The following is a 27,221-nucleotide window of genomic DNA, read 5'->3' as shown; positions in this document are numbered from 1 at the left end:
TGCAATTAAATTTTGGCAAAATGGACTAGCCTGCCACATAATTTTTTTACTCTGATTTTTGGGGCGGCTTTGAATTCAGGGCTCTGTAGGTTGATCATTTTCATTTCCATCAAACGATGTGGCATCCTTTCGTTCCTAACACATTACCCAGTCTATATCAGTATAGATATCCAGGAGGATTTCTTTTTCCCATTGAGATCTGATGTGTTTTCAAAGTGTTCCTTTAATTTTTTTGAGCAGTTTATATATATACACACACACATACATACAAACACACACACACACACACATATATATATATATATATATATATATATATATATATATATGTGTGTGTGTGTGTGTGTGTGTGTGATAGATGTCCGGCAAGAGTTGCCAACCCTCATCCCCAGGCCACCAGGAGGAGCTCTCCCGACAACATGGACGTGCCCCGAATTCCAGCTGGAAACCTTGGGGACCACAAGGAGTCGCTGTAGCGAGGCTCGTAGACTCATATGTGACCTATAACCTGGAAGTGCGTCCTGGTCACGTGAACAGGAGGAATGACGTACTTCCAGGTTGAAGCAAAAGAGAAGTTTTACGTGACCCGGAAGTGATAGAAAGTCAAATGGACTGAGGGACAAACACTTCCAGGTCAAGGACTATAAAGGACTGTGGCAAATCCCAGACGGACGAGCTGAGTTGGGAGGCAGGGTGGCTAAGCGTCTGGGAGTGGAGGATTGGTTTATTTGTGATTTGGTTTATGGTTATTGGAGAATTGTGGAGAGGAGCGTGCTTTGTGCACATTATTATTAATAAATATTATTATTGGACTTTTTATCTGGTGTCTGACGTGTGGTCTGAGGGTACAAGGGTGTGAGGAAACCCTAATCTGTCTACTATATATATATATATATATATATATATATATATATATATATATATATATATATATGTATATGTGTCTATGTGTGTGTGTACATATATCTATATATATAGCTGATTACCCATTGGCTTTGATCACTGAGTGCAAGCGAAAAAAATAAAATGTAGTCTCTAAGTTATTAAACAGTAACACATTAACGTTTTAAAAAGTAAATATACATTGAGCACTACTGGAGTGGTCTCAGGTAAACTACATTTTAAAGACAGTATAAGACAACAGGTAAGTAGTACCAACAGCAGCTAAAATGTATATGGATCATCTCTCGGTAGTAGATCCCTTTTGAAAGGTGCTACGCGACGGCTGTGGTATAGAAATTACATTTTCTATGTGAACATCCAAATTTTTGCCTGTGGTAATGTGCCTTACCGGCATTACCAGCAATTAAAGAAAATTAGTTTTGTGTCCTCTGCTGTGTTAAGAGAGAAAGGCTTTGGTTTGGGATAAAAGGAAAAAAGGTGTAAAGAAAGGAAACTTGCCTTTTTGTTTTACAGTATATAGTGTAGAGAGACGTCTTCACTGATGATATGAGTGCCTTTTGGGGACCGTTGTGGTGGGTCTCGTGTAGACTGGAGAGACGGCCCTGCTATTAACCGGCCGGGATGGCATTGTCGGTCCTCCACTCCTGTGCGTGTCTTCCACGACCTCATAATTGTATACGTGCTAAAGAAAGTGCGAAGCGCCTTAATATTAGTTTTCTGCGGTCTAGAAAAGGGATCCCGTGTTTGCAGTTGTCTGGGCTATAGCTCAGGAGAAGGAGGAAAAAATGAAAAGTGCTTACTTTCACTTAAGGCAGAAGCGCAGTCAGCGTCTCGAAGGCCGGCATAGCAACGCGCGTGCACCGGCTGCTCGTCCTTTATAGCATTTTTGCAGGGCAAGAGACGCCACTTTTTGTAGACACATTCACGTGATCAAAAGTCTCTGCACTCTTTGGAGGTCTTGCTTGTTCTCTGTGTACTGCGTTCACAGTCAGTTCATGTGAGCTGCTCGGAGTACATGCATCGAAGGTTCTCAGCTGTGCTTGGCGATGTCCACGGCTTTATTTAATGTTAGCTAAGACCCGGCACTTAAACTTTTCTCTCGCACTTTCGCTGAGTTTGTGCCAAACTCCCTTACCATCTCATCTTCGTTTGCATAAGCACAGCCCTTCACCCGCGAATATTTAGTGGCAGTGTGTCTATTGGATTGCTGCTGACTGACGGCCTTATATGGGCAGGCACTCAATTACGTGGGAGGTGTGATGATGTGGGATGCAACTCCGCCTCACACGGCGACCGAGCTGCAGTCTATTGCCGTATATATGTACATAAGTAGGTTCCAGTTATGACCGTTATGCGTAGAATTTCGAAATGAAACCTGCCTAACTTTTGTAAGTAAGCTGCAAGGATTGAGCCTGCCAAATTTCAGCCTTCTACCTACACAGGAAGTTGGAGAATTAGTGATGAGTGAGTGAGTGAGTGAATCAGACAGTCAGTCAGTGAGGGCTTTGCCTTTTATTAGTATAGATAGAAACCAATAGTGACCAATGCTGTACAGTGGAAGTAGATGCGTAAAACGTCCATGGAATAACTAATTAAAAATATGTTACTCATATAACATAATCCAGTCGTATACTCAAAATGTGCAAAACACATGTTTTTTTTCTAAAATGTTATTAAATCAATGCAAATTTAACAGCCCATAGCATATACAGGAAGCCTAAAGCCTCATAGAAATGACTTTTTGAATTGAGGAGGGGACTCTTGAGCAATGAATGAGGGTGAGAGGCAAATCTTCAATTCAAAAAGTTATTTCCATGAATCTTTAACTTTCTTGTTTATGAAATGTGCTGGTATTTCCGGAACTATCTATATTACAATACAGTTTTTTCCTTCACTAAAGATGTGCAGATTAGGATGTTTGGCAGGTCTAAATTAGCCTGTTAGCAGAGAATTAGTGAGTGTTCCATGTGATGGATTAGTACTTACTCATGAGTTGGTGTCTTCCTTGTGCCAGATGCTGTTAGCATGGGTTCTTCCTCAAAGTGAAACTGCACTATAATAAACAGGTTTGGAAAGTGAATGAATAAATTAAGGATTTGTCAAACAGAGTTACACAACTGAAGGTGGTCATACATGTAAGTTTGACATTGACAGTGCTCAAACACATTTTAAAATAATGATACTTCTATCGCTATGAAGTGTTTATTAAATAAAATGACAGAGAAAAAGGAAAATGAATGTACAATTTTTAAAAAATATTTTCTCATTGTGAAATGATTATTAACTCACCAAAGCATAAAAGGTACTTTTGGTCTGGTGGTAATACCAGTATGCAATCAGGAACAGAATGCAAAACATATTTTTCATATACAGAAACTTAAAAGGTAATTCTTAGTAAAAGTTTAACTAAACCAGAAAGTTTGTAAGCTAATGAAAAACTAATACAAACAAGCAACAAATGTTAAATAAGGACAATTGTAATGTAATAAGGAGCATCTTTTTATCATTTATGTACCCTTTGCTCCTTGCATAGTAAATCTCTTTACATAATACTTTTTAAAAGGGGGCATGTACCAGACTTTTATGGGCAAGGCACAAGGCAGGCATATGTACCTAAAGAAACCATCTGAAATGTTACTGAAAATGACAAATAATGCATGAACAAATATATCCAAACTGGACCATATTAACTTTTACAACTGTTAGATGTGTTTCATTTGTTACTTGGCAAAACAAGTATGAATGTATGAACACATTTTCATGAGTAAATTACACATAAATAAGGTTCTTACTATTCACAAATTTTAAAAAGTATGTTCCTTTATCTGAAATATTTAACTGAAACAAAAACTTGTTCATTGTGGTGAATACTATTCACTTCTCCTAGGAACAGAGGAGAGTGCTTTTTAATAATGGAGCAGTGGGTAAGTAGAGACATCACCCCAAAAATCAGAGACGGTTCAACTCCCATATATGGCCTTCATACTTTGCTTGTATTTTTTGTTTAGAAATGTTGCATTTCTTTTTTAGTTTTAACTTACTTTGTCTTATTCTAGGGGCAGACGGCTGCCACAAGGACATCTTATATCATACCATTTTAATGTTTTTTTCATGAGATGTGCTTATGCAGCACACAGAGTAGTACATTTGTGCTTTCATTGCCTGATTGCTCATTAAGTAGTACCACATTGTTTATCTCTCCATAACTTGAGTATATACTTTTAATGTCTGCCTAAAACAATAGTTTCATACAAGGGCTATTGTTTTCTGGCAGTGAGTCTTCGTTAATGAGGCTCAGATCAGCTTGATCCACTTTAAAGCATCTACAATTACAATCTGCTATAAATTACAATCATACAACGGTTTTATTAGCATAGATACCCAGTTTGTTTTAAAATAAAATGATCTTTTTGTTATAGAAAATAATGATATCTACTTTTTAGAGCTTTTTTCACAATTTGAAGATGGTACATTAATCAACCCACTTTTCAGCAGCAACAGTCATAACGAAATGCACAATTTCAGCCTATCAACATTACAGTTTTTTTCTTCATGCTTAAAAAAATTTGAAAATGCAGTAAAGTCTATAGTTTGTGCAATGTTAAAGAATAAATAAATAAAAAGTAAAATTTTATGTTCGTCAGTACTCTGCAAAAAATAAAAAAGAGAGAGCTGGGTGAGACACAAATCAAGAAGATCAACTTATTACTGAATTGATTGTCTTTACATTTGGAGATCGAAATGAATGTTTCGTTGTTGCTCCTCAGAGTAGCTGACAAGGAGGTTTGATGTAAATATGTTTTGTTATTTTTCCTTTAATTTTTACCATTATTAGTTTGTTTATTTTTTACTTGTCTGCATTCAGGCCCCTTGAAGATTTACATTAAGCTGGAGCCTGTCTCCTAAAAATCAAATTTCAAAAATCAGCCATGAATAGTTCATCTCAAAGTAAACTTAGGTAGGGACAGTCATGTCCATTTTATTTTTATTTTTTTATTTCTGCTTTTGAGATGGTGAAACGAGAGATTTACAGCAGGCCCAATTTTTTTGTAATTTTGCTTCTATAAGCTCTACAGACTCTACACTAATATTTTAGATCTTCTTCTTCTTTTGGCTACTCCCATTAGGGGTTGTCACAGCAGATCATCTTCTTCCATATCTTTCTGTCCTCTGCATCTTGTTCTGTTACACCCATCACCTGCATGTCCTCTCTCACCACATCCATAAACCTTTGTTTAGGCCTTCCTCTTTTCCTCTTCCCTGGCAGCTCTATCCTTAGCATCCTTCTCCCAATATACCCCTCATCTCTCCTCTGCACATGTCCAAACCAATATAATCTCACCTCTTTGACTTTTGTCTCCCAACCGTCCAACTTGAGCTGACCCTCTAATGTACTCATTTCTAATCCTGTCCATCCTCGTCACATCCACTGCAAATCTTAGCATCTTTAGCTCTGCCACCTCCAGCTCTGTGTCCTGCTTTCTGGTTAGTGCCACTGTCTCCAACCCATATAACATAGCTGGTCTCACTACCATCCTGTAGACCTTTCCTTTCACTCTTGCTGATACCCATCTGTCACAAATCACTCCTGACACTCTTCTCCACTCATTCCACCCTGCCTGCACACTCTTTTTCACCTCTCTTCCACAATCCCCGTTACTCTGAATTGTTGATCCCAAGTTTTTAAACTCATCCACCTTCGCCAACTCTACTCCCTGCATCCTCACCATTCCACTGACCTCCCTCTCATTTACACACATGTATTCTATCTTGTTCCTACTGACCTTAATTCCTCTCCTCTCTAGAGCATATCTCCACCTCTCCAGGGTCTCCTCAACTTGCTCCCTACTATCGCTACAGATCATAATGTCATCAGCAAACATCATAGTTCCTTTTTCAACTTCCACCATTTGATCCTTGGATCTGCCCTCACTCTCTTTCTCTTCTTGATCTCCAGCATCATCCTACAGACCACCATCCTATGCTGCTTAACTACACTTTCCCCTGCCACCACTTTGCAGTCATCAGTCTAATTCAGATCAACTCCTCTGCATAGGATGTAATCTACCTGTGTGCATCTTCCTCCACTAATATTTTACATACAAAACAATAAAAATGTAATATATTTACTGGCTCTAAAAACTGCATTAAACAATAAAAAATTAGAATATGATTTTAATGCACCATATTCAACAATAGTCATAGCAAGGAACATATGATTGGCTTACATTTAAGTATGGGTTCACACATCTTCCATATGATCGTACTGTTTATGGTCCTGAACCATTTGCCAGAATGGAGTGGTGAGAAAAGTGACTATGTAGGATGACTGAGGTCTTTAATAACACCACTTGCCCTTTTTAAGTCAGTCTGTTATACAGTACATATGCCCAGAACAGATGGGAGCTGTGGCTCATAATCTTATCTTCCGATTTCACCAACCTCCATAGTGCTTTATAGTCCAGAGCTGAACAGGTTCCACACTAAGAAGTGATGGTGCTAGTGAGGATGCTTATAACCGACTCCAATTGCTGAAGACTTATTGCTCCCTATGATATGGTCTATAGAACATGAGACAATGTTTCCTTGTTTCATCTTTGCCTAAGTAGTAGCTGCTCATGATGGCTTCTGTTGCTACAAGTCTGAGATTTTCCGTTAATTCTTCTGAGCTTTATACATTTTTCTGAGGTTTTTACCTACTATATCTACTTTAGAATTATCTTAGCTTTGTCCTTTATTTTTTCACTATGTTTATATATCTACTGTGACATCATTTTTCTTTTCTGTCAGTTACCACCATTTTGGTAAGCCATTGTCATGATGTACTGTATGTTCCTATTGCTAGGGGACATTGCATCAGAAGTTGCCATTTCTTTGTCCAATGCTAACTTCACTGCCTTGCTGATTGTGACACTATAACTATTTTTACTTTTAAACCCCAATCTGAATTCACTTTAATGTAAACTAGGGTCAGATTGGCATGAATGTATGTTTTTTAGTGATCAATTTATCTCAAATATATATATATATATACAGTATATATATATATACAGTATATATATATATATATATATACATATATATATATATATATATATATATATATTAATTTCAGGACTTCATAGAGAACAAATTGAACAGACCTAAGTGTTTCACATTCCTCAGATGCCAAACCACAGCCAACTCCTTCAGGATTCAATTGAGGAAAACGATATCTTACAAAGGAAAGGAATTGTCAAGTGGCACTCTACAATAAGAATTAATCTGAAAAAAGATGTGGAATGGACAATATGAATGGAGAGGGCTTAAAAAGAGGATGCATCCAAAAATATAGAAGAAAACAGCATTAAACAATATAAGAATGAGGAAATATTGGAAATCTACAGAGAACAGAGGCTATATAATTAACATAAAAGAGTGAAACTTAATTAAACACATTCTTCTTGGAACTCTGAATTTACATTTGTAAAAGCCAAGAAAATTGACCAATGGGTTAAAGAAAAAAAGATAAAAAATAAGATAGAATAAAAGAAAAGTGACCACTGAATATGCCAAATGGGCACGTGCAGGTGCTTCTAGTCCATTTAGTGAAATGGTGGAGGGTATGGAAACACAGGAAGATGCTCTATATAGGTATGTGGATGTGCCAGTGACTGAAGTATATGAGTGGGTGCGAGATCATTTCACAAGTTTGGAACAGAAGCTGTTAAACTGTTTGCAAAGGCACTTTCAACAGTGTAAGGAGGAGATTCAGAACGCGATGAGGCAAAGTATTGTTGCGTACTTTCAAACACTGCACCATGTGATATCATTAGCTGAAATGCGGCCGTCCTTCACCTTAACTCCTGTACCTACCGTACAGCTGGAGTTTCCAAACCCGGAAACCTCCCGTAAATCAGCAGGGGTTTTTCAATTAATTGAAGGCAGACGCATTCCAAGAACTACACCCCTCAGGGACCTGCCCCGCTACTGGTGGCAGGCAGAGAAAGGAAATATTAAAGACTGGCCCTGTTTCTCTACGGCTTTCCTGGAAGCTTTTCTACCAGCTGACCACCAGACAGAAGTTGAAGGACAATTACTGGCTTCTTGGCAAGGTCCCTTGCAATCGATCAATGGCTTTGTTTATGAATATTGTGCACTTGTTTTAAAGTGGAACCCGGATATGTCAGAATAACACATTGTTTGATGCATGTTAGGTGCATATAACCCAAGCCTTGCAGTCACACTCAGGGTCAAAGTGAGTTTGGTACAATCTCTAGTAAAGAGATAGAGAAGGACTGGGCTGCTCTGAAGGGTAAAAAGGAGCAACCCTCTAGCAGAGAAACACCCAGGGTCAAACCTCAGAAAGACAAGGACCAGTAAGCTGGGGCTAAGCTCACCATTTTATGAACATTATTGCCCTTATTAATTGTGCCATTTAGTGTGCGGGACATTAATAGGGATGCTGTTATTGACACTGGAAACACCTTTACCTTAATTAACCTCAGCTTGTGAAAAAAAAAAATACAATGGCCTGGAGAGCTGCTTAAGGGAGAGGACACAGTAAAATTATTCTTGGAAGATAGGTGAGCATAGGGGTGTAATGGCAAAGTCCTGCTGTGATCTGCTTTGCAAAACATCTCTTGAGATATCAAAGCATAAGTCCTGGAGAATGCATTACTGACCATGCCATGGCTCCTAGGTCTGGATTCCATCATGGCAGATGACATCGTTTTGCACCCAAAGACTCTGTAATATGTAATGCCTGGGGGTGGGGTGTTCAAGTTTGAGGAAAGATGGCATGATGAATTACAGTGGCCGAAATTAAATTAATATTTGGTAGTACCAGTGATATTCATGATATTATTGTCTTCTCTCCATCATGAGAACAACACCTCTGGGACCTTAATGAGATCTTATTTTACCTACATCAGGCTCAGTTGACTCTGAATATCACCAGAGAAGATTGTCCCTGTTTTTATACATAACGATGTAAGCATGGAAACGGCCGCATTCACTCTGAAGTGAGTTTATACTGCAGCATGTAGTAATTCTGATAGTGTCTGCACTTAGAGTATCTAGCTGTGGTATCTGTAATGTATCAAAAAATGCATTACATTGTGTCTTGTATTCTTTAAAGTAAACCCATAATTACTAAATCCAAGCTTAAGAGCAAATTCATTTTTCTCACTAGTACATCATGGTTACTCAAGAATTGATTATTTCTTTATAGATAACAATTCCTTGCCCAAAATCAAATTTTGAAAATACGAAACTATTGTGATCTCCGACCATGCCCCTCAGATTATGGAGCTCACATCACTATGCCCCACACACTCATCTCACTGCTGGCATCTTAACCCCTGTCATTAGCTGACAAGAACTATACAGAATTATTTATATTCAGCTCAGAGTTTTCTGCAGGAATACTCTGGAAACTCTGAAGGCATTTTTAAGAGGACAGAGTTTTTCATATCTTTCCCACAAAAATAAATCAGAAACCAAGAAGGTCTCAGAGTTAATCAGTGAAATTACCAGAATAGATCAAAAACACACCAGGTGTCCATATGAGGCACTTTTTAGGAAAAGGCTTTGCAATCAACCTCTTGACAACAAAAGAAACAGAACAAGTCATTTTTAAAACACGACATTATTACTTTGAACATGGAGAGAAGGCTAACAAGATCTTAGTGCAACAAATCCATAAAGATGAAGTTCACAATGCAATATCATTAATCACCAACAAAGATGTAGATAGAATCATTGGCCATGAAAATATAAAGCATACATTTAGAGGCTACTAAACGTCATTATATTCTACACAGTTTAATGAAAATCATCATTTCTGATAGGGGTCTGCAATTTACATGTTTGGTAATGAAGGGCTTCATGAAGGATTGGTGAGAGACTCATAAGAAGATTAAATCATACCATCACCTGGGGTGAATCACACCCTGAAGATACTGATAGCTTCCTACATGGGAACCCACCACTAGGACTGGGATCAGAGGCTTCTAGAGTCGAGGATGGCACTCAATTTGGCGTGGTATGAGAGTACCGGTGAGTTGCCTGCTCTTGAAAGACAAGTATTATGTCCCCTAGAGAGGCTTGTCAGCCCTCCAAATCCTGATTTACCATAATACCTAAAAATCTTTCAGTTTGAAAAATTAAAGGATCTCATTAGAAAGAGATTAGTGGATTTAAAGGCCATACAGTTAGCACCAACAGAGTGTTAAATATTCTGTAGGAGACCAGGTTTGGTTAAGGACACACAACCTCTCCAAAACATCATCCAGACCTAGATCTAAGCTTGTGCCAAAATGATTTGGTCCAACTACAGTTAATTTAACAATTAGGGCCTGTTAATTTCCGAGTTCAATGGCAAACTGACACTGATAGTGGAACAGATACATACTATGTGACCAATGTTAACACCCTACTATGACCCAAAGGAGGGGTTTTAGTGTGGGGACTCTGTAGAAGTTATCGGATTTACTTTCCATCAGTATCCATTTGTACATTTCATTGTTTTATAATAATATAGAAATTCAGTTTCAAGGGCTTTTCAAGCTATGGACTGCTTTGAAGGGACCACTTGACTCGGAAGGCCAATGAGAGCCATAAATATGGGACATCAGTGCCAGAAAAAAAAGAAGGAAATACACCACATGCAAGAAGCCATTAGATAAACCTGAGTTTGTCTGTACAGGAGGGAGAAGGTTAATGAAACAGCAGGAACTCAGGATAGGACCTGGTGAACCCATGAAAAGGCACTGTAAATGTTATTTTGGCTAGTCTAAGGTATATCTCAGCAAGTCCCTCTCTAGCATGAACATCAAGGAATTTAGAGTTAATCTAGACTGTACAATGACTTTTTTTACTTTGTTTACTATCACTTTATATATAACTGTTATTTGAAGTATTATTGGTTTATTTGTTGGGGGTTCAAGAAAGAAAGAGGGGTGCACTGCACTGTGGGAGTGCAAGAAAGATAATATTTTTTGTGTATGTGTTTTCTATAATAACATTATTGTTGCCTTGGTCATATTCATCTCTGTTGGTGTGTTCTGTGCTTGCTTGTAGTGGCTAGTAGGAAGTAGTGTTAATCACTACTTCACTTCATTTATTTTTTCAATAGTTGGCTGCTGCTCTATGGATAAGCAACACATATTATAATCATGCTATCTTGGGTGGAAAATGGGTCTCAAGGAACAGTATAGATTGAAATGGAAAAATGGGAAGCAATGAGGGTTGATACCAAATTGGATGTGGCAAAAAGACTGTTATGTTACAAATTTTCATTGTTGCATCTAAGATGTGGTATAAGAAGCAGGATTAGAAATGAAAGTTTTTTCTAAAATAAAATATCCTCTGATAAAATGGTCAGAAAGACCTAACATAATGAATGAAATTGTCAAACTTATTAAACTGCACTGGTAGTTTTACCAGGATAAGCACCTTTTTGGTTTTATTGAATTAAGAGCATTTAAATATTAATGTCACTGAGTGTTACACAAAGTATAATTAGTACTGCCTTTATTATATAAGCTACAATTCTAATCCCTGTTTTCAACTTTGTAGGTTAGGCTGCCTACTAAAGCCATATTTCAGGCTCTAATAAACATCACGCTGAGAGCTAATAATGCCAATTTTAAAATATGATGGTTTAAAAATGCATTCCCCACTGGGGAGAACTCATCCACTCCAAGGTACACATAATGTCATAACAGAACACTGAAAAAAGAGAAGGGGAAAGATTTAGTAATAGTCAAAACAGTTTCTACAGTTATTATAAGCTAAAATGATCAGGGGCCTCATGCATAACGCCGTACATAGAATTTGCACTATAACATGACGTAAGCACAAAAGCCGAAATGTGCTTACGCACAGAAAAATCCAGATGCAGGAATCTGTGGGTACTTCAACTTCCGCGTTCTTCCGCTCCATAAATCACGGTCAGCGTGAAAAGTAATGCTCGTGCATGTGCGTGCTGTCCCGCCCAAACTCCTCCCGGAATTATGCCTCTTTGAATATGCAAATCAATATAAATAGCCCTTAAGCTCAGCGTTCTGTGAAAAGACAATGGGAAAAGTACGGGGGAAAATATAAGAATTTCAGCGAATACCAAGTGGAGGCAAAGGAAAAACATGCTATTTGCTGATTTAAACAGTGAAATAAATAACAAAAGGAAGTTGATCGAGTGACATAGTGTGTCGGAGAAACTCGAAAGCTCAAGTTCATAAAGTCACACAGTGCCAAAATAAAAAAGAAGTCACATATCAAAGTCACCGTGAAAAGGCAAGTTGTAGCGCACCGTCTGAGCTTATTAGGGTAAAGACAAAAAAAAAAATAGACACACAGTAGTGAAAAAGCACGAAATGTGAACTTTAATCTCGAAATTTCCACTTTAATCACGTACTTTATTTTGTCATTAAAGTAGAGCATCATAAAATTCATCTTAAATTCATTTAATTTACTAGTTTCTCAAATCCCATCGTAGCTAAAGTAGCACGTTAAATGCTTTGCTTTGAATTTGATCTTCAATGTGCTCTATGTGTGTGAATCACTACGTGCTTCCATTCTTTCTCTTTCTCTGACAGGACATAGAATCCATTACATTCGTGATATTACAGCTTTCTGAATAATTAAAATACTGAGATGTATACGTGATATCATTTTCATGATAATTGGAATGAAAGCATGTTATTAAACATGGGAACACGATGGCGCAGTGATTGTTCATGTCTCACATTAGATGCTGTTGCGCCATGCGCGACCTTCAATGAAATAATTTGTTGTAGCAGTACTGTCTCTTTCAAATGTACTAACCTTCAATTCCTGTCGTTACTTTTCTTTCCCCAAATACCCAATCGCCACACAATCAGCTCTGCAATAGACGTTAAGCCATCTGTAAGCTTACAACGACGATTCTTCAAAACTTTTAAGGAACATTGAAATATCTTCATAGTACGTGTTTAATTATTCTATCCATCTGTCCTTCCAGTGTTGCGCAAATATACAGCGCACAAGGCAGGAATAATACGTGAACTTGCTAGCGCTGCGGCACCGTGTCCTCACATGTTTAATTATTAACAATACAGATTATTTAAATGAAGTTAAACTTTTATCTGTATAATATAATCAATATATTTTGCTGCATTTCATCTTAAAAATGCTATCGTCATCATATGTAAATACGCGCTTTATAATGTGGCGCAGGTTGTGTAATATTATAACTGTAGTGCAAGTTTATAGTGGGATTATTGTACTTATAAGTACAAACAGTTCTAGAAGGAGCAATTGATTGAGTGCGTTTATTGTTCTTGGGATGAAACTGTTTCTGAACCACGTGGTCCGTACAGGAAAGGCTTTGAAATATTTTGTTGTGGTTTTGGCAGCATGTGCTTGATGCTGTATACTGATAATTCTCTTTCCGATCAGCTGCTGCTGTGATTCCCCACTCAGATACAGTGATATAAATACTCCAAGTGGTGCAGTGAGAGTAATATGGAAAAAGATGATCCGCTGTGGCAACCCTTAAAGGGAGCAGCTGAAAGAAGAAAAAGAAGAAGAAGATGGTGCAGTGAGAGTAACAACACTAAAGCAGTTATGGTATTTGGAATACTATGGCTATTCCCTGGGCCATTGTATTGTTACAGGTAATCTACAATGAGATGCATTACACTAATAAACAATATGCGGTTAGTTTCAGAAATGTGGTTCTAAGAAATAAAAGGTAACCACACAAGAACAGTAGCACTGCTTTGACGCTGGGTGCCACCAGTCTGCAAAATCGAGCGGAGAACTTGCGTACGACAGGGTATGAGGTACCGTGGAAAAGTGCGTGGCTTTACGTCAAGTGTAGGTTTTATACATCACGATTTGAATGTGGAAACGTTCTTACACAACATTTCTGTGCGTACGCATTGTTTATGCATAAGGCCCCAGGAGTGTTCAGCCTCAAATTAATTAATAATAACTCTATAGTTTTGGGTCCTGGAGCTAAAGGCTTTAAATCCTATATTTGATTTATTTATCATTGGAATTATAAGAAGCCTTACATCTTACAATTGTATAGAGCACCTTGGAGTATAGATGTTAATAAATTATATACTGTAAGTGGGTGAGGTGACTACAATTAGGATTTTAAAATCAACTGTAGACTCTACTAAAACAAGTTTTGTTATTTAAGAATTACAGTTGTGATTATAGGTTTAGTTATAGTATTGAATTAAGTGTAGAGGATTAAGGAAACAATTTGAAGTGCCTGACAATAAATCATTATACGGAAAAGAGAAGTTATGTCTCAAGATCCTGGCTCAAATTTGAATGTTTTATACCTGGAGAAAGAAGATTATAGAAACTAAAAATGTAATAAGTTCACCAAATGTTAAGTCTTTGTCAAAAATATAATTTAAAGTAAGAAGCGAATTAACCAAACCAAATTAATTTGAAGCCTTTTTAATTAAGACTATATATAAAAGTACACGTCACATTCCATTTAACATAAGCCAATTCATTAAGCTTCATAACTCTCTTTATTATTTCCTTAGCTTTTGCTTGAAAAATAGTGTACAAAGTGTAAATTTGAGAATTCAGTGCTGAATTCACCAATGCCAGGAAGGGGGTGATGCATGTAGGATATGGAAAAGGGCAGCTGAAGTAAAGGAGGGTCATAGAATGTGGCATCAAATGGATAACTCAAGTGTACAGGTGACTATTCCAACTATTACCATTAAACATATGACATGACAACATACCTTCCCAATGAGATTAAACTGCAATGAAGACACTTAAAGTGAGGCACGGTCTCAGTAATCCACTCTTAAACACTTAGCATAAGTGATTTTAAAACTAAGCAAATTAGGGGGAGTTAAGCAGAAATCTAAAGAAATTCCTCCTGGGCTAATAAAGATTTGTCATTTAAGTCTACTCTGCTGTTGGAGTTCATTAAGGTTACCATTACTCAAAATTTATATGAATTTCAATGTCCATATAATGCTATTGGACCAGATGATTTTATAGAATGGCAGATGATTCCAGTAGCCACTAAAGTTAGAAAAGTAAGAATAAACTGATTTGGTATGTTTCCTCAGAGATATATAGCCAAGATGTACTATTGAATGAAATGTGCTACAATGGAGAGAAATATGCATTAAATATAGAATTATTTGAGTTTTTTTTTACCTTTGCTTTTTTTTACAGATACAATAAGTTATTTGAAATCGTTGTCAGTAATTGCTGTCATTCTGCAACTCTGTGTATGCTGTTGTGCAGGTTGTGTTCATTGGACTATATGAAAAAAATATTTTTCTCTAAATACTTTGTAAAACAAAACAGTAATATAATTAGTTCAAAGACTGGTAATAAACAGCCTTATTTGTTTTTTCTTTATTACAATCTTTTTGGTTAAATCATTTGTAACCCTAAAGTGGTTATTTATTTTACTGAAACAGCATGCAGTTCAAACGAGTCAACAGTATCCAAAGGAAATGTTTTTTAATCCATACTATAAAACAAATGAGATGAAGGAAATATGAAAAAAGGTTGGTTTTACAGGGTAACCCTATTTAGCAGGCTAAAAAGAAGGAAGACAGAAGTTGAATAACCAGCACTGGTGCAAGACTTCTCTTTCTGCTACTCCAGATGGTTACTTTCTGTTGGTGTTCTGCTTTATTGTTTGAGATGTTAAAGAAGAGGAGAGAGTGACAAAGTCAAGACACTTATTCTGGGTTGTTGGATTTTTGTCAATTCTGAGCATGCTGTAGGCTTTTTACCCAGTGATATGTGCCCAGATCAGCTGCAGGACGAGCTGCCAGGGGGGCATCCTTATGACATGCTTAGACTTCCTCAACTCACTTTTCTTGATTAGGTGGCGCAGCAATCTAATAGGAGACTCTCCCAAATCTCTGAGCTTCTCATCCTATCACAGAGTGTAAACCCTGCAAAGAATCCTCATTTCTGCTGCTTGTCCTCTTGACCTCATTCTTTTGGTCATTACCCACAGCTCATACCATAGGTGAGGTGTGAGCGTGAAGTCGAAAAACAATGGAAGAACTTAAACCCAATTAAAGAAATAATTTCTTTATTCTTATTTCTTGGTGAGTAGAGAGAATGTGAGACTGCCTCTTTCCAACTCAGTCAACTGATTTGGATTTTGGAAGAATACCTAAAGTAAAAACATTCTCTTTTTTATATCCTAGAAATGAAAAAAAACCTCTAGCAGTTCATTCCAAGGTTATACATAGCTTAAGGTTAAATCTTAATTTATGACATACTGGAGTGACCTAAAACATGAAACAAACAGCCATTTGCATTCCTAAGGAATACACCTTTCTAATTATACACACTTAGAATCAATTTAAACATTCTTATAGTCCATAAAGATCTTGCATTCTTCACAGGGTCTTCTGTTAGTATCAGAGGTCAGCATTTCTTATAAATGATAAAAGTTAGTCCCTTAATGCTGTGCACACAGCCCAACTCCTTTTCTGCATAAATCAGGAACAAATCATATAGCTCTCTGCAGCATGATCAACTCAAAACACAGTCCTTGATATCTGTGAGTTAAATAATAATGTTTTCTCTTCCTCAGTTCCCCCCTTTGCACATAAAATGTGCACATTAATAATAAGACTTCTGCATCATCAGAGTTCAGGAAAGGGTTGGGGATGGAAGAAAAGGTTTGTACTGGGAGTCAGGGTCAGCACTGAGGAGATAAGCCTTAGTAATGGAAGCGTTAATAAACCTTTGTAGAAGGGCTCAGATCCACGGGATTAGACAGCAACCCAAGAACATGAAAAGTGCCAGAGAAATAAGGACAGTTATGAGAATAATTTTCAAGAACGGAACCAATCTTTGGAAGAGTTAAAAAAAAAGTCAGGTGTTCCTGAGTGTTCTGCTAATTAGATAGATAGAGAGGTAAGGCCAGCTAAAGCACGGGTAGATTATTGGGAAGGGATACAACTAGGAGATTGGGTTTAGCAGTGGCACATGCATAACAAGAATCTGTTCTTAATTGTGTAACAGTAACCTTCAACCACTTATATCACAGATTATCCCCTAAGACAAAGGGAATAATCCCTTGACAGAGTCTCAACATAGAAAGTCCAAAAATAGCAACAGCTTAATGATTCAGTCCACTTTTTATAGTGAGAAATGTGCATTCAAGAAAAGAGTCCTTCAACCATCACGGCATGTGGGGTGCAGATAGCAGCACCTGGAATGGTTCCCCTCCAGCTAGGTTGATGCCAATGTTTCCTTCGGTGTCTCTGACCAGTATCCAGGTTCCAAGGGGAATCTGGAACTTCATCAGTGGGGGACTGATCCACCACGCCTGGTTAACCTGTTTGTAGACTTCCTTCAGGGAGGCTTGGAGACCTGCAAGACAAGAGAGAAGATCATTGTCCACAGTATGCAGAGTAACATTTCCGATAACCATGCCAATGGGCATGGGGCATCCAGTTAAAATTTCAAATGGTGACAGTCCCAACTGCCGATGTGTTCTTCCTCTCAACCCCATCAAGGCCAGGGGTAGAGCATCTGACCAGGTTAAGTTTGTCTGCTCACAGATTTTTGCCAATTTTGATTTTAGGGTACCATTGCACCTTTCTACAATACCTCCACTTTGGGGATGGTATTTGCAGTAATGATGCACATTTATCTGAGCCAAGTAGTCAGCTCATTTATTACAGAATTCACCAATCTCGGTCTGCAGTTTCTGTGGTATTCCCCATCTTGGAATGATTTCTTTTATTAAAGCTTTAGCCACAGTTTTTGCATCTGCATGTTTAAAGAGAAAACCCACCCATCGGGAAAACACATCGACAATTACCAAGCAATAACGGTAGCCTTTAGACGGTGTTAACTCAATTAAATCCATTTGGAGGTGTTCAAAGGGACCCATTGGGTTAGGAGTGACGGTACCTGAGTACCTTTACCTACATTAAACCTTTGGCATAGTGCGCATCGTCAGCAGAATTGTTCAGCATATGTAGAGAACCCTGTGGTTTCCCAATGCTGCTCGACATCCTGAGTCATAGTGTCTTTTTCTGCATGATCCAGGCCGTGTGTGATTTGCCATTCCTGGAAAAGAAGCCTTTGGGAGGAAAGGTTTGTTAGTTTGCTTATGGGTCCAGACCCCAGCAGAGAGGGATCCTTCTCGGGACCACTTTATCCTTTCTCGGTCAGTGGTAGCTCTCTGTAAAGAAATAATTTGATTATCAGGTCTTTGTCATCCTTCTGTTGGAATAAAGGCACTGGTGTGTTATTACAGGCGGCCTGTTTAGCAAAATGGTCAGCCAGTTCATTTCCTTGGCTGACTGGGTTTTGTTTCCCAGTATGGGCTTGGCATTTAAGTATTGCCAGTTTTGATGGTTCTGTTATCGCTTCGAGAAGGGATTCCACTAATTTCTGGTGTTGTATGGGCTTACCAGTACTGGTTTTGAATCCCCTTAATTTCCATAATGCCCCATGATCATGGAAGACTCCAAAGGCAGATCTGGAATCTGTGTAAATGGTTATGACCTTCCTTTCAGACAACTGGCAAGCTCGAGTGAGAGCTATTAGCTCAGCTGCTTGTGCACTTAAACTAGAAGAAATTCGGTTTGCTTCAAGTAAGTGGTCTTCCTTGACCACTGCATAACTGGTGGAGAGTGTTCTGTCGTCCAATCCCAAGGAACAGCCATCCTCATAAAGAATTTCTCCTGTTTCTAGTAGAGTTTCCTGGAGGTCCGGACTAGGTTTCAGGACCTTTGTTATCTCATCCTGGCAGTTATGTGGTTCCCCCTCTCCCTCAGTGGGAAGTAAGGTAGCTGGATTTAGAGTTGAGCATCTTGCAATAGTGACATTTGACAGGGTACAGAGCACATTTTAATAGTGTATTGCCCTTACAGTAGTGAGGTAGTTCACCATGTTTCCCTCACTTGTTCATGCACTCTATCTGTAAGGCACTACGCAAACCTGCAAGCCTTTTCCTACATTAAATCTTCGCCATAATGTAGACCTCTTACAGAACTGATCAGCAAAGTTAGAAAAACCCCGGGCGTGACAGTATTGTTGCACCTGTGCCATCATTGCATCTTCTGGAAGGGTGGGCCAAACCATGCGCAGCCTTTGCAATTCCTAGAAAGAAAGCTTTTGGGAAAAAAGGATGTTTAGTTAATGGATGGATCTAAATTCCTTTCAGAGCTTTATCTGATCCCTCTTTCTGCAACGTCTTTATCTCCTTTTCCGTTGCTACAGTTCATAGAGATAATACTGCATCCTTGTGTGACTCTTGTTCCTCCTTCTGTAATAGAAATAAAGAAGTTAGTGGTGAAGTAGGATCCTGGGCGGCTTTCTTTGCCCACATGTGTGCTTGCGCATTTCCCTTACTTACTGGATTCGTCTTCCCTGTGTGAGCTTGACACTTCACTATCACAAGCGCACCTGTCAAATGAGATGTTTTTGTCTGTACTAAGATGGAATGTACAGCATGTGGTACCTTAACAGTTAATAAACTCATGAGAACAACATCTGAGCATGCTAATATGGCCTCTGTTATTGCATCAGCTGCTTTCAAACAGGCGGGATTGTAGCGCCACTGGATCCAGTTTTATTTGTTAATTTTTTTTTTAGAATAGTATGTGACCGGTCATTGTCTATTTCCTTGTTGTTGAGTTAATACTGCAGTCATACACCCCCTTTCGCGTCCACAAACAAAGTAAAAGGACGAGACTACCGTAGTCCAGAACTCTTAACGCAGGCGCAGACATCAAAATTTAGTTTATATCAGTTAAAGCCTTCTCAGCCTGCTCTATCCATGAAATTTTATCAGTCAAAACCAAATTAGAAAAAGTCGCTAAATCTTGGAGTGGCTCTGCTTTTCAGCAAAAAAAATATATATATATATTTTCTTTTTAACCCATTGCCGCAATATCAATATCATAACATTCCAAGAACAGACATAACTTGCCGTCTTGCAGACTGTGCACATTCCCTGAAGTCAAATCATGACTCAGGTATTTCATTTTCTTTCAACCCGTTGCAACATTTTCCGAAACACTTAGTGCCCGATTTCCGCTAGGAAGACCAACAAAGCCTTTGTGTCTTCTTTGCATTATTCCTGAGCCTCAGAACATAAAAGCAACTCATCTACATATTACACCAGGACACCACCCCCCTTTGGCCAATAACCTTTCAATTTTTTATCTTTTCTAATTCTTGTCCATACACACACTCACATGCACACACACAGAGCCTCTGTATATCCCTGCGGCATCACAGTTCAGGTCCAATGCTTCCCTTTAAAAGTGAATGCGAACCAGAACTGAGACTCAGGGTGTACAGTAATTGAAAAGAAAGCATTCACAAGATCAGTAACAGAAAACCACATAGCAGTGGCGGGACAGTACAGAGAATAGTGGAAGGTTTGAGACTATAGGAGTCCTAGGGTGTATAGCAGCATTGACTCCACGGAGGTCCTGAATGAATCGTCATGAATCATATGCTTTCTAACTGGAAGAATAGGAGGATATTGGATCAGAATAATGGCACCCCGCTTAACTAAATCAGCATAAACAATTGTAACATCAGTCCCAGCCTCAAACGAAATAAGAAATTGTGCACAATGTAAACGGAAGGATGACTTTGGGAAAAAGACCAAGGGTTCAGCATGAGCTATTCAGACAAAATATTATTTCCCTTGTACCCAGAGAGATGAGTGGAGCAAATCTAACTAAAAATTTTAAGGGTAAACAGCATGGGTTTAGGTGGAGAAGTGAAAGATAAATGACAGAACGGATCGGGTTACAGGTACAACTAGTTCTACTGCTATTTTCTTAACAGATCTATCTGGGTGAACTAAATGTTAGGTCCCACATACTCCCAATCCTCCCCTTCTGGACATGCTATTACCAATTGTCTCACATTATGCCACTGAAAACGAGAGGATTTAGCAATGAGGATATGTGGTAAAACCACTCCAGAAGAAAAGCGATTGTTGTAAAAAGAGTAATACTGCTCCAGCCAGTTTTGCTGAGATATAACAGTTAGGCAGTCTCTTTTCTGAAAACAGCAGCTGAAAAGTCCAAGAGTCAGACTTCATCATAATACAGTCCAAAAATCATGCAATACAGTAAAATGATTTTGAATACTGTAATCAAGAGGAACCCAGGACAGCAGAGATTTTTGCTGTTTTGAGACAAACATGAACAATCAAGGCAGCATACAAGCATGTAATGGTGGTGGTCAGTGCAAGGGCGGTGTGCTGTTCTGATGCAACCTTCACTCCCTTATTTGTAACTGAAATGCAAAGGCACAGGCGGACCATCAAGTCTTGTCAAAGTTCACTGGGCATTAGGGCTGATATATTTTGCTTTTATTTGTGCTCGTAACTGTCCACTGAACACTGAACTGGCCACTATCAACCCGCTGTCGTCCCAGAGTCTCTGTCCATTGCACTCTCACATCATTTCAGCCTGAAATGAGCTTTCCTTCTAAGGACCTGAATCCATTCTGCAGTATTTGGCTTATATATGTCATCTAATTGTTTCTTCATTGTCATGAACTGGTTCAGCAATTCCTGCACCACCTCTTTTAATTCTTGCAGGTCCCAGTTTCTTTGCACCATGAAGGTGGGACAGTTTTAATCTGAGTCAGGCTGTTGTACATTATATTGCGGAAAGGGCACTTGTATTAATGGTGCTTGAAATTCCATCCTTTCATATTCATGTTTTTTGACCCTGAGGGGTCAGAATCGGGGCTTATGAGGCATCCCTTTCCAGCTTCTTCATCCCTCTCTGGCTGAAACTGTTCATTTTAAAATCATCGGGACCATCTTCTTCCTCTCCCTCATTAATTCCTCCAGCTGCCCAAGGGGTGGTGATGGACTATTGTCCTCAAAGGGAGTAACGCATGCTCTCTAAATCAAGGTATAATCTGTTCTTCTTCTTTTTATATATTTTATTTATTTATTCTTCCTTCTTTCATCCGGACTTTTGGGACAGTTCTTGCATTATCAAGAACAACTTTTCTTTTTCTGCAATAAGTTTAATTTGGCTTTGCAGTCCCTCATTGCACTTCTGCATCGCATTCAGGGCTCAATCTTTAATTATCAATTCCCATCTAGTAAAACATTTCCATTTTCTCGACTACAGCACCCTCATGCATTTCTATATACAATCTACCTAACTTCCTGTATTTCACTCATATCACCAGAGCCTTCTACTGGCCACCTGCCCCTGCTCTGTTTATTCCACCGTTTACATTATTTTTTAAATCTAACCCTGTTTTCTGTTCTATGTAGTCTTGGAGAGCCGCTTTTTTTTTTCCTTGGTACTTTTTCCGAAAACAATAATCCGAACAGAGGCTCCTCATTCACACCCTGTTTTTTCAATCTCTTTCTTTAGCGAATTCCCGACCGGAGGTACTTTCCCTTTTTATTAAATTTCCACCTCTCCTTCTAATTATAAGTCTACTTAAGACTCCGTCTCATTCCAAGAGGTGCTCTTATCGTTATGTCCCACTACCTCTCCCGGATGGTAAAGCAGTTGTACTCAGTGGTCACCGATCTTATTCCTGTCTGCAATTCGCACCTTCACTCGTGTTCTCCGACAGGAGGGGAACTGTTCGGTGCCAAATAAACAGTGGAAGTAACACCGAGGAAGACAGGAATAGTTCAATCAATTAGTCTTTATTCAGTCACAGATGAGTATGTGGATTCATGCTTTCTGTTTCCCAAAAGAGTTTTAACCGGTTTGCTATTAGTTTTCCCCATGATCAGTGAGTTTTCCACACTCTTTTTGCTAAACCAGCCTCAATTGTCGCTTCACTCCCGGTCCCTACTGTTCCCCGTCCACGGGACGATCAACCTGATTAGCGGACTGACAGTTTCACCCGAAGGACGCTGGTTACCGCTGTTTAGGTGATCATTTCCCTGAGTGACCCATTGAGTTCAGAATATAACCAGACCATTAGAGCAAAGAGTCTCGCCCTCCGCAACAGTGCTTTTTCCGATCACGAAATGTTCAGTTATTTATCTATTCTTCCCACTCCCTTCCTTTATTTTACTTTTAAGCCTCTAAGAGACTTCTTCATTTCCTAGGGAGTGTACTAACTCATGTCCTTAACATTCATAATCTTTACACTGTTTTATTTCCGAGAGCTTATCTATACATTCCGGTCCACTCACTGCCTGGTTTCTTTTCCCCGGCGGGACTACCTCGGTCTACTCACCAAGAATTTTTCCTCCCGTCTGGAAGTTCCCAGTTTACTCGACTTTCAGGAAGAATCAGAGGAGGTCAAGGATTCCCCATGCAGGAGTCGCCTGAGGCAGGCCAGTCCTAACTTTTTCCGGATCTGGTCCTCCCGACCCGGCCGGTGTCGGTCCTTTACGGTCCTCTGGGCGATCCTGCTCAAGGAGTCGCTTGGCCGTCTCTGCCCCACGTTGGGCGCCAAAAATGTGAGTGCTGAAGTCGAAAAACAACGGAAGAACTTAAACCCAATTAAAAAAATAATTTATTTTTAATTCTTGGTGAGTAGGGAGAATGTGAGACTGCCTCTTTCCAACTCAGTCAACTGATTTGGATTTTGGAAGAATACCTAAAGTAAAAACATTCTCTTTTTTATATCCTAGAAAAGAAAAAAAACTTCTAGCAGTTCATTCCAAGGTTATACATAGCTTAAGGTTAAATCTTAATTTATGACATACTGGAATGTCCTAAAACATGAAACAAACAGCCATTTGCATTCTTAAGGAATACACCTTTCTAATTATACACACTTAGAATCAATTTAAACATTCTTATAGTCCATAAAGATCTTACATTCTTCACAGGGTCTTCTGTTAGTATCAGAGGTCAGCCTTTCCTATAAATGATAAAAGTTAGTCCCTTAATGCTGTGCACACAGCCCAACTCCTTTTCTGCATAAATCAGGAACAAATCATATAGCTCTCTGCAGCATGATCAACTCAAAACACAGTCCTTGATATCTGTGAGTTAAATAATAATGTTTTCTCTTCCTCAGAGGACAGGGGTGTGGATTAATTGGTAAACTGAGAGGTTTGTCTTTAAAGTCAGCACCTGCTTCATTACCTCAAACTGGTACAGCACCCGCATAACAGCTGCCACCGCTCCAAGACACAGCAAAAAAACACACACTTGAAATGAATTCAACTTCATATCAAGTATTGAAACACAGCTCTCACAGCATTCATATAGATAGCAAACAACACCCTTTATATTCCTAGAGCACCTCCCACAGCATATGCTTTTTTCAAAATCTACAAAATTCATGTAGACTGGTTATCATTCTCCCACTCTTGGAACTAGAAATAATGATATGATGAGCATGTACTACCTTATTTTTCTTACTGTGAGCATATGCAAAATTTATGCATTGGCATTTTTTGTTCAGTAACCAAAAAATAAATGCTGCTTAAATTCAATGCTAATAAATGAAAATTCTAACATTTTAATGTAATTTAGTGCCACATAAATTGGTGAATACCAAGATTATTCAAGATATTTTCATTTACACAAACTCTTTGCTGGTTTTGTTTGAATGCATTTTTCAAATCAAGTTTGTCCAACTTTTCAATCTGAAATGTCCCGAACACCTGATTCTTTAATATTCCAAATCTCTCCATATTTTTTTTTTTTTTACATTTCTTTCAACTTTAAGGCTATTTGTGTAAAATGAAATTTTGCAAATTACAATTAGCCCTTGTCACTTTTTTGCATTTGTTTTCTTTTGGAAGGGGTCATCAACAGATAAACTGTCTTCTTTTTAACCTAAACAATGGCAGAATTGTGAAAGAAGAGCTTATGTAGTATTCATCTGTATTCAAAATCTAAACATAATATTGCTTGCCTGAGTTTCAATATCTTTCCCACTGTTGAAACATATAAAGATAATAGATCAAAACAATAAAACAGATAAAAAACCAAATGTTTTTATACACCATTGAAACATTTATGTTTGTAGCCAGCACTATAAATCTGTTGAGTACATAAAGTTTACATCCTGCCTTAAGATTGATACAGTGCCTTTTTAACTGGAACAACTTTAGAGAGTCAGCTTTTGAATGGGTAAATGCTTGTCTTGGAGTTAATGTGTGGAAATCTGTGCTGATAGAAAAGAGCATACCAGGTGCCTTGTCAAAGGAAAATGATGACACAACAGCACCCGCTCCTAGTCAGTATACAGTATGTGACTAAACATAACTGCAATGTGATTCATTTTTATTTCTGACTAACAACTTGAACCATAAACTTAAATGTTGAATATCTGCATTAATAACACACATTCAACAAATATAAATAAACTTTGGAAAGCAATATGAAGAAAAATGGCCACTAGGAAAACATAAATAAGGTTATTTGATAAGGTTACATCCTTGTTAATTCTATATTACAATATACTGATGTTATATATAAAAAAAAAAAAACAGGTTACCTGAAACTGTTAATGTACTGGCAAAAAAAATTAACAGATTTATCATAATAATTATAAAAGAATTCCTCCACTGAAATTTTCCTGTCTTTATCAATTTTTGATGTTTTTGTTATGTGAGGATTTACAATGATTTTCTAACATTGCAATTATTATTTATTGAAAGTGGAAGAGTTGCAGAATACATGCCATCCATTGCTGGCAAACTAACAGGAAGTTAGTCAATGTGTCACTTCTGAATTATGTGAAAAGAGTGCATTATTCCATTGTTTCATAATTCCTATAAAAGAGCATTTGTTGTGCTGTTTTTACGATGCTGCACATAAGTTATAAGACTTTTGTTATTGCTTATCATCTGTACTAATTCGTAACTAACATTGGAACTGGACTGGCTATGCCTGCACTAATTAGCCACAACTGCCACACACAATATATATATATATATATATATATATATATATATATATATATATATATATATATCCTATGAGAAACCATTTTTTAGAATTTTGAGAAAAATATCTCCTGGCTGCTTCACCGTTTCTCTATAATTGCTCTCCAGGCTTAAGTGAGAAACCAGAGGTGACAGGTTTCTTTTTCATTGCCATTCATGTTTCCTTTTTCCAATACATTCAAATATTTCTCTGGTATGTAGATAATATTTAGAGCTGTTTCAGATCATGTTCTACTTTTCTATTTTTCTTGTTCCTTGTATTCTATTGTGAACATTTTGGAAGAATAAAATCATGCCTTTTTTTGTCATGAAACACAGTCTGCGATGCTTTCCTGACAGCCTGTTTATTGTCAATAATTGTCGTTTGAATGACACAAATTAACTTAAAGATTTGTCTATAACACCCCTGAAGCTGACCACACTCACTCATTGGGGACAAATGTAGTAGGGACAGACAGCATTTGACCAGAAAAGCAATTGCTGAAAATTTAGCTACTTTCTCTTCCAACTGTGCTAGAGGGCTGCTGTTGCAAGACCCACTTCTGTATAATTCCTCCTTGTTGCACCTGCATTTCTGAAATATTATCAGTTTCAAGATCTATCAATGTCTTAAGCACTTGTTCTCATATCCGTGCTGGCTCATGACAGCTGCAATAACTGCAGCTTGCTTGTCTCAGTAGCATTTGAGAATATCATGAGAACTCTTCCAATAGACTGAGTTTGTGTTTTGTCAATCCTGATAAATTTTAACACAAGCCTTTGAATACAGTGGTGCATATATGAAACAATGCAGCAAATGGTCATACTCATCAGAGAATTCAACTCAATAATTTAGGTGGGTGTGCACGAAACATGTAACATGTGGTTCCAGGCCACTTTCACATAGAGTGCTGTTTATGTTGTGCGCCGACAACTTTCACCTTCACATCAGCATACAGTTAGTGAATATTACTTTTGTGAAAATGCTGAGATTGCAGATTGTGAAATCCCATGCATTTAATGAAAGACGTTTTCATTTGCCTTTGTTTTTCACTTCCACCCTAATGCCTAGTGAAGAATATAGAAAAGTGTATGACATATCCAATTATATCTGTGAGTCATGCAACTACAAACAATAGCAAATAGATAAACATCAAGAGAGAAAGCATTGTTAACCATAGTGAGAAGGCTAGACTTTAAAGTTTATTAAATTGCATGGACTAAAAAAAGGATAATGTGATCTTAAAAAGCATTTTGTTGTCTATATGTGTTAACACTTTAATTGGATCAAGAGCATTATACAATGTCACATGTAATAGTAAAGTCTCAATGTTAATGTCATTAAGAGTTTGTAACAGACCTCAAAATTCTTTGGGAACTGTGGTTGCTACAGATTTGCGTAACTGCTGATGGTTATGCTTAACTGAAAAGAGCAGGATTCTAAATACATTCTCTGAACCACCCATTTGTA

Source organism: Polypterus senegalus, chromosome 16 (genome assembly GCF_016835505.1).
Source record: "Polypterus senegalus isolate Bchr_013 chromosome 16, ASM1683550v1, whole genome shotgun sequence".
Taxonomy (NCBI): Eukaryota; Metazoa; Chordata; class Cladistia; order Polypteriformes; family Polypteridae; genus Polypterus; species Polypterus senegalus.
The sequence above is the reverse complement of the archived record's forward strand: the minus strand, read 5'-3'. Positions refer to the sequence as shown.